Source organism: Desmodus rotundus, chromosome 13 (genome assembly GCF_022682495.2).
Source record: "Desmodus rotundus isolate HL8 chromosome 13, HLdesRot8A.1, whole genome shotgun sequence".
Taxonomy (NCBI): Eukaryota; Metazoa; Chordata; class Mammalia; order Chiroptera; family Phyllostomidae; genus Desmodus; species Desmodus rotundus.
Window position 1 is genome coordinate 28181198 of NC_071399.1, and position 7655 is coordinate 28188852.

A 7655-nucleotide genomic window follows, 5' to 3' on the forward strand; every position below is an offset into this window, starting at 1 on the left:
ATGCAAGAGGCGACTGATCACACGTTGATGTTTCTCTCCCACTTTCTGCCTCCCTTCCCCTCTCTAAAAATAAATAAAGTCTAAAAAAAAAAGAAGTTTATGCTCTCGTATTTGAATACAATTTTGGTATGACCCTAATTCCAGCTTCAAACATTTATTTTAAAATTAATATTCTAAGGATTGGGTTCTGCCCTGGCTGGTGTGGCTCAGTGGATTGAGTGAGGCAAAGGCTCGCCAGTTCGATTCCCAGTCAGGACACATGCTTGGGTTGCAGGCCAGGTCCCCAGAAGGGGGTGTGCAACAGGCAACCACACATTGATGTTTCTCTCCCTCTCTTTCTCCCTCCCTTCCCCTCTCTCTAAAAATAAATAAGTAAAATCTTTTTTTTTTTAAAAAGTAAAGATTGGGTTCCTAGTGTAGATAGTTGATAATACCTTTGTGTATTCAAAACATTCCTGAACTGGCGTCAAAGAGCCTTGTGTCTCTCTGCTCTGAACCTAGTCAGTCCCGGTACCTCTTAATCTGAAATCCGGGTCTAAGTAGCAGAGGGAGACCTCCTTTGCATCCAAGGAAAAAGGCGCTGTCCACTTTTCCAGAGTGACAGAGAGGTAGGTTGGTGCTCAGACTGTTAGAAAACGTCAAAAACAGAAAGGCGAGAAAGGACATTATTGTGCTTCCTGACAAATGGCCTCTTAAAGAAAAACTCTCTAGGAAGAAAGATCCCCTTATTCTTACTGAAAGCAATCTAGGTCTTCGAGTTTCCTACGCCTCCAGGGAAGGGAGGCACGCCAGCTGACGGAGAGCGTGCCCGTCTGGCCTGAAGTGTGGATGCGCGTGCGCGGGAAGGCTCTGCTGGCGTGCGCGTCGGCACTGGGTGCTCTGTGCGCCTATTGTTATCTGCGAGAGCTGTCAGCCCTAGGGTCGACTTAAGTGAAGGGGTGTGCAACTTTGAGGTCATGAACTGAGACATTTTTTCTTTATATTATTTAAGTTTCCAAGTTAAGAGCATTGTTATTTTTCAACAATAGAACTATCTTTTAATGTGACCTCACTTGGAGGTAGGGTCTTTCAAGGGGTGATTAAGTTAAAATGAGGCCATCGGAACACGTCCTGTCCCATATGACTGGTGTCCTTCTAAGAAAAGGTGACCGGACAGAGACATGCGCAGAGGAAAGACCCTGTGAGGACTCGGGGAGAAGATGGCCATCTGTAAGCCAAGCACAGAGGCCTCGGGAGAAACCAGCCCCGTGGATACCTTGACTCTGGATTTCCCGTCCCCAGAACTGGGAGACAGTAAACGCCTGTTGTCCAAGCCACCCAGGCTGTGGCGCTTTGTCACTTTGTTCCAGTGGCCTGAGCTGAGTAACACACACTAAAGCCTGGGGGTTCTCTGATGAAAGGGGTGGGGGGCACCAAGATACCTATCCTTGCCTGGTGTCCCTCTGCCTTTCTCCGGACCCGTCTGTCAGGGGCGCAGGCAGAGGTAAGGCCTACTTCCCAGGTCTCTACAGTGCAGACTCCCAGGGTTCATCAAGACTCGACAGACAGCACTTCCTGGGTGGGGCTTCCTTCACCTGCCCTGAGAGGAGTACCTGTTCCCTCTCCTGACTTGTAGTATCTTGTACAAAACGTGGCTAGGGTTGTCACATAATACTGTGTTGCATGCACCTGCCTGGGTTGCAGATTTGGTCCCAGGTCGGGGTGCCTGCAAGAGGCAGCTGATTAATGTTTCTCTCCCTCTCCTCCTCTCTCCCTTACCCCCTCTCTAAAAGTAAATAAATAAAATCTTTAAAATGCCCATTTTATTTTATTATTTTATAAAAATAAATCTTGTTTCTAAGTGATACTCCTGTAAAATTGTCTCAGGAACCAAATTAAAAGCTTCCTGTAATGCCCAGAGCCCACAAAACACCTTACATCGGAGTCTGTATTGAAAGGGTGAGGGGGCGGAAAAACTGTGAGAGACTGGTTTATAAACTATACTCGCAATTCACCCACTTGCTTTACAGTCCTGCCTCTCGGTTTGCAACAGGCAGACTACCTGGGCACAGCAGAGAGCAAGAAGACTTTGGACCTGCCATCCCCCCAAACCTGTTTTTCTTCTTTAAAGATCTTCACGGAAGACTCTAAGGTGATTTCCTGCAGGTCCCGTGGGGCATGTGGGGCCTTCTGAGCCAGGAATCTTCTCTCAGATAAAAATGTATGTGAAGCACAGAGTTCGGAGGATTAGGAACAGGGACAACAAAATATCAAGCGTTCACTGAGCACGTTCCACATGCCAGACCCAGCTAAGTCCCTCAAGCGTTCACTGAGCACGTTCCACATGCCAGACCCAGCTAAGTCCCTCACGTGCACAAAGTGACGTGACTCAACCAGGGTCACACACCCAGAAGCGATGAGGTCAGACTTGAACCTGCAGTCTCCAGGACCCAGGTTCTTACTCACTGCAGCCTTGAAGAGGCCCATGGAGGGTGACCCTGGGGCCTAGCATTCCTTGGGCAGTTCTGGTTGTTGCCTGGGGTCCTAGCACAGTTATTTCACTCAGTCGTCCTGGCCTGGACCTCCCCCCTAGGGCAGGGAAAAGGACAGGAGGGACGGAAGGGAAATGTGTCCTCAGAACAAAGCCCCCGAGCTTGCTCCAGGCAGGCATCCAGCTCCCACTGGAAGATATGGGCATTTTGTGGGGTCATTGAAAACCTCATATTGTCCCCACCTTGGTCATTTTTGTCCCCCACCCCAATTCCTTTGGCTGGGGGTCAAAGTCAAGGCTCCGACTCAAGGCAAGAGGGTCGGCTCCAAGGACCTCCAGCTGCCTGCTGTCCCCTTCTTCCCCCAGGAGGGGGTATCACTCCTTTCCTGTTTAAATAAATTATTATGGAATTTTCAAAGACACAAAGATCCTTCATGTACTTAATACCCATCTTCAATGGTTTTGCCTTTTTTTCCCATCTACCCTCTCCTTTTTTCCCCTGCTAAAGTGTATTTAAATCCATCTCTAAACTTTGTATCATTTAACCCACAGACACTCCTATTTGTCAAACAAAAACAAAGTCCAGACTTAGTACCTTAATCAAAAGGATGACTGCAGATGTGTGGGGCACTGTTGCCATAATGAGAACTCTGACCATTCGGTCTAGAACCTTCTGAAGAGCTGTGCCTAAAGAGGTGCCGTGTGTGTGTGTGTGTGTGTGTGTGTGTGCGTAACAGAAAGGAGTAAACCAGGTGAGGAAGAGCCAGTGTGGCGTCTGAGCTGAGACAGCAGATGGAGCAGGTTCCCCACAAAGCCACCTGTTCTTGGGAGGAGCCTCTGCTGGCTCAGGTGAGGGTGGCAGGGGAGGAGGGACGTTGTTCCAACGGATCAGTGGGGACGACAGTCTAGCTCAGCACCGATGGGGCGAAGAAGGGAGCGCAGAGGGTTGTGTTTGGCTTGTCCTAGGTGAACAGGGAGCACCCGAAGTCTCCTCTAAATCATGCGGGACAGGGGCTTCTCTGCGGCGAGCCGCTTTCCGGAACACAGAGTGGGGGTGGGGGCTGTTTTTTAACTCTCACTGTTTTCCCAGGTCGTGGGGTTTGGAAAGTTCAACAGTCAGTTTCCATTAAAAAATACATACACACACTCAAACACATACTTGTATTTCAAATCAGGGCTTAACAATATCATCTTAATATCATTAACACTCAGTATCATTCATATATAATTCCTTAATCTTACCTACTCTCCAGTCCCTACTAAATTCCCTCCCAGTTGCCAGCAGGACCTTCACTCTTGGTTTTGGGGCACATGTTGCATCTCGTTGTCACCTCTCTGAAACCTCTTTTCACCTGTGACAGTCCCCCCACGCACGCCGCCATCTGTTGAACGCCGGGTCGCAGAGTTGCTCAGACTGTGGCTCCCGGGCCAGCACACAGAGCTGTGAGAAACAGTCTCAGACTGCACCCCGCCCCCATCCCGCCCTGCCACGTGGGGGCTCACGTCTCACTGAGTCCCTGGGGGAGCTGGGTCCCTCAGTCAGCGTCTGCGCAGCACTGCTGTAATTTGGGTAAGCCCCCCTTCCCTGCTCCCTGGGACTCCTGTGACCCTGCAGCATGTACAGAAGCTCTGTGGGCTCCAAGTCCAAAGATATGACAGTGGCCCCCAGTGGCGCTGGCTACCCAATGCCTCACACTGGGAAGCATTCGGTGTCTGGTGGGCCACTGTAGCGATCTGCAATGGGTCAGCACGTCCAGATGTCACCTTTGTTCCTCCATCACCCGCAGTCTTATGACTGTCACTTAGATAGCCTGTTAGTCTTGGGGGAATGGGCACCCCTAGCAGCTCCTATAATCAAGCAACGAGAGGGACATCCATTGGGTGGTGACTCCAGACGGGGTGGCCCTTGAGGTCCCAGGCCAGCTCAGTGTGTCCTCCCCTGGGGACCTGGGTCCCCTGTGCAGGAATTCTCACACTGCCAACTGACTGTCCCCCTTGCTGCCCAGAGGATTTAGTGCTGAAGAATGGGGTCACGACACAGCTTTACCCGGAGCACCAGGAAGGGAGGTGCTGGGGAGACCGGGAGCTGGCTGGTCTCCCTCTGCACAGGCTGCACACTCATTTCTGGGGTGTGTGTGTACAATTGGGTGTCCTTACTCCAACGTGACCTGTCCATCATGGATTGTCACAACTGCCAGCTCTGACAAAAGGGAGCCTGGCCAGGAAGTGCCCAGGACGCTCAGAGCACAGTGTCCATGGGGCAGTGGAGGCACACTAAGGACACAGGGAGCTAGGACAGGTGTTGGGAAGGGAATAAGGGCATGCTGGGGGGAGGGGTTTCCAGCAGCCCTTAGACCTCCCAGAGGCCTTTCTAGGTTCACTGCCCCCTGGCTGCTGCCCATCCTTGCCTGCCCTTGGCGCCAGTCCTTTCTCTGTATCTTCCCTTCCACTCTTCCTGGAAGGCAGCCCCACTCTTATCTAACTTACTCCCGACACATAATGCTCACACTCTAGTTTTATCTGGCTCCAAAATACACTAGGTCTTGGGTACTGCCAGCACACTCAAATTTAAGGCATGTATCCCGTGGTCTGTGTTTCCTGTCGGGGCGTGGGGCACCAAAGCAACAGGACCAGGGCTGTTCTTCAAGGCACTTGTGAAGAAGTGTGTAGGAGGGGAGTGAGGCTGGAACCCTGACTCACCATTCCTATGCTTCAGGAGAAGGGAAGGAATTACGGAAAAGAGGGGCCTTGAGGAAGCAAGAAGTGTCTGCTAGGACTGCCAGGCAGGGTGGAAGTAGCAGAGCAGTTTGGAGGCAGAAGATGTTGGGTGCAAGCGAAGTGTGGGACATGCTCACAGAGACAGCGACAGGAAATAGGAAGTGGGGTTCAGACCCCAGAGAGAGGTCAGAGAGGGAGGGGATTCGGAGAGTCACTCTAAAGAACGGACCAGGGCAAAAACAAGAGGATGGGGGTCTGAGGGGGTCGGCGGAGGTCGCTATGTGCTTGCCCTGCTTTGAAGGCCCAGCAGAGGTAAAGCAGTGTGCAAGAGTAGGTTACCCTGTCTGTGGAGTTGGGCCTGCAGAAGAAAGGACCATTGTTGAGAATGTGTCAGGAAGTTCAGAGCATGGATTCGGGGTCCCTGGAAGAAGTGACACTGTCTTTCACAAGCAAAATGCTGTGAACCGAGCTGAAAGCTTGAGGGATGTTCCCAGAACGAGCACACTCCGAGGGCTGGCAGAACTGGCATTTGGGTTGCAGAAGCACTTACTCAAGCACCAAAGTTCCTGTAGTCTCTCAGGGTTTGGGGAGGCATGAAAATGGGCAGACCCATGTACCCAGTTTAGGGGAAAGGTGTGTTCTGCAAATTACTTTCCAGGCTCCTTGTTTAGCTCTCGGATAGAACATTCCTGAAAAACCAATGTTAAGCGCCCAGCCTGGTTCACAAAAGCCCTGGCAGACGGGGAGGAGAATGCTGGCAACGTTCTGTCTACCACTCATAGCAGTGGCTTATGGGTACTTTTCTGGAGAAAGAGCATTTGGAATCCCAGGAGGACTTTTCCTTAGAGGTGGGCTGGCCAGGGTGGAGTGGAGTCCCTGGCACGGGAAGGTGGTCACGTGGCATTTGCAGAGGCGGCTTTCTGATTTGCCTGATTGCTTACTGCTTTGAGACAGTTATTTTCAAAAGGACCCCTTGGATGGGGAGGACTGAGGCTACAAAAGCACCTCAAATATTAAACTATCTTAAATCTCCTTTTATCTCACCACGTCTCCGATGCCAAATTTGGAACAAATTTTCCATGGCCTCTCAGCCAGGAAAAGCAGTTTAGGCACGGTTTGCAGCCACAACAGTGAAGTGCCAGGGTGACGGAGAGCAGGGAGCAAAGCAGGCACACCACAAAAGCAGGGCAGCCCCGGAGCATGGAGGGAGGAAGGGCTGCGACGCGGCTTTTGTTTGGTGGTGCTTTCCCTCGGCAGCACAGGGCAGATGAAGCGGCGCGATCCCCGCGCTGTTCATTCGCGGACAGTGCTGGGAGTTGACTCATGCTCCCAGGATTCTGGGCACAAGCATTAGGGAAGCCGCAGTCGGAGGAGGGAGCCCTCACTTCGGCCGTCAGGGGACCGGTGCAGATGCCTGAGCTGCTAACCCGGCCACCCCAGATGGCAATCCTGCAGGGCGCGGCACAGCCGCTCGTCTGCGGCGCTGTCACAGCCGCACAGCCAGCCGGTTCTGACGCCGGGGCCCTCGGCAGTGGCAATTTTCCTAGGCCCCGCTCCCTGCAGGTGGGGTTGGAAGCGGAGGCGAGGCAGGAGGGTCTGGAACTGGCCCCCTCCTCCACAAATCCGGTTTGGGAAGGTAGGAAGGGACAGGACAGGTTCTCAGGTCTCAACTGGAGGCTAAAGGAGAGCAAATTAAACACACACACACACACACACACACACAACAAGATTTGCTTTTTCTGCATAAAGCAAATAAAAAAGGGGCCACAAGTTAGAACTCTGGCCTTTGGACCTACTGGTCACTGAGGTTTGAAGGAATCTCGGAAGAATCCAAACTGGCTTCATCTCCTCCAACCTTAGCTCAAGGCCTAAGAGGCCTGGAGGTTGAGAGGGCGCGCCGCCAGTCGGTCCAGCCAGCTCTTCTGCGCCCCAGGCCCCCGGTTCCCCATCCCCCCACCCCCTCATCCCCGACCCCGGAGGCGTCCGCCCTCTCCCCGCCGCTGGGTACCCCCTCATCCTGCCCCGCGCCCCCCATCACGTCCCCCAGGTCGTCCCCCATCCTGTCCCCCTTGTCCCCAACCACCCCCGTTCCCACCCAACATAATCCCACCCAGCACCAGGTCCCCCATTCCCTAGCTCCCAGTGCCTCCTCCCTTCAGGACTGGGGAGGGAGTGGTGGGCAGGGCTACCACCGCTCCCAGCCGCCCCGCTCCAGCGGACTCCAACTGCGCCCGGGGGAGGAGCCGCGGGAGCAGGTGCAGGCCCCAACCGCCCCTCCCTCTCTCCTCCCGGGCCCCCGCTGGATTCCAACACCGCGCACTCTCCCCTCCCTCTACCCAAGCACTGCCTCCCTCCCTCTTCCCCCCCTTTCCAGCACCGCCCTTCCCCCTCCCTGCCCCCTCCTTCTGCCCCAGTCCCGCCCCCAGCACCGCCCCTCCCCCACCCCAGCGCCTCGCTCCACTCCTAT